Below are 952 nucleotides of genomic sequence, written 5' to 3'. Positions count from 1 at the left end.
AGCACTCAGGCCCCTGGGGAATATAAAGATGCATAAGACCTGCTTCCCATCTTCACAGAACTCACATTCCAATTGTTCTGATAATACACAGCCTTTTGAAAAATTCACTTTGAGCCATTGGTCAAGTTTTCTTCACCTTTTTGTTTTCCTACCTAGGAAAGTGACTGGAAAATAGTAGGTGAGCAAATTGTATACTGAATAATGGTAATTAAATAAGAATATTAAGTAGCAATTTTAGGCAATAATGAACTCTCACAGGACATGATATAGCTAACTTTAAAATGAACTATGTAGATCCCAGCTGGTGTGGCTCAGCGGTTGAGCGTCAACCCAGGAACCAAGAGGTCACTGGTTTGATTCCTGGTCAGGACACATACCCGAGTTGCAGACTAAATCTCCATAAGGGGTGTGCAGGAGGCAGCCGATCAATGATGTTTCTCTCTCTTGGATGTTTCTATCTCTCTATCCCTCTCCCTTCTACTCTCTCTCTAAAATCAATAAAAACATAATTTAAAAAATTATATAAAATGAACTATGCAGAGAATGATACAGGAAGTATGTTTCTCAAACTGGGTCCACAAGTTTGCTTCAAGAATATTATTTTATTTTATATATATATAGCAATCATACACTTGAGGAATTTAGATCTGGCTTCATGTTTGTATGTATTTAACCAACAGTATACCTGAAATTAAAATAATTTAAAGAAATATTAGGAATCCTCAGGAATATTATCCTTTTAATAGACAATTATTCAATGCCATTTATGGATTTAATTTAAATTCTCTTCCAAACAAACTGCAAAGTATTTTTTAAATCATGACAGAATAAGGGAAATCTAAATAATTACTGGGTATTTGATGATTTAAAGAAATTATTCTCTCTCTCTCTCTCTCTCTCTCTCTCTCTCTCTCTCTCTTTAGAGAGAACATTGATTTGCTTTTCCACTTAT

Source organism: Myotis lucifugus, unplaced genomic scaffold, assembly GCF_000147115.1.
Source record: "Myotis lucifugus unplaced genomic scaffold, Myoluc2.0 scaffold_872, whole genome shotgun sequence".
NCBI lineage: Eukaryota > Metazoa > Chordata > Mammalia > Chiroptera > Vespertilionidae > Myotis > Myotis lucifugus.
This window is presented reverse-complemented; position numbering follows the sequence as displayed.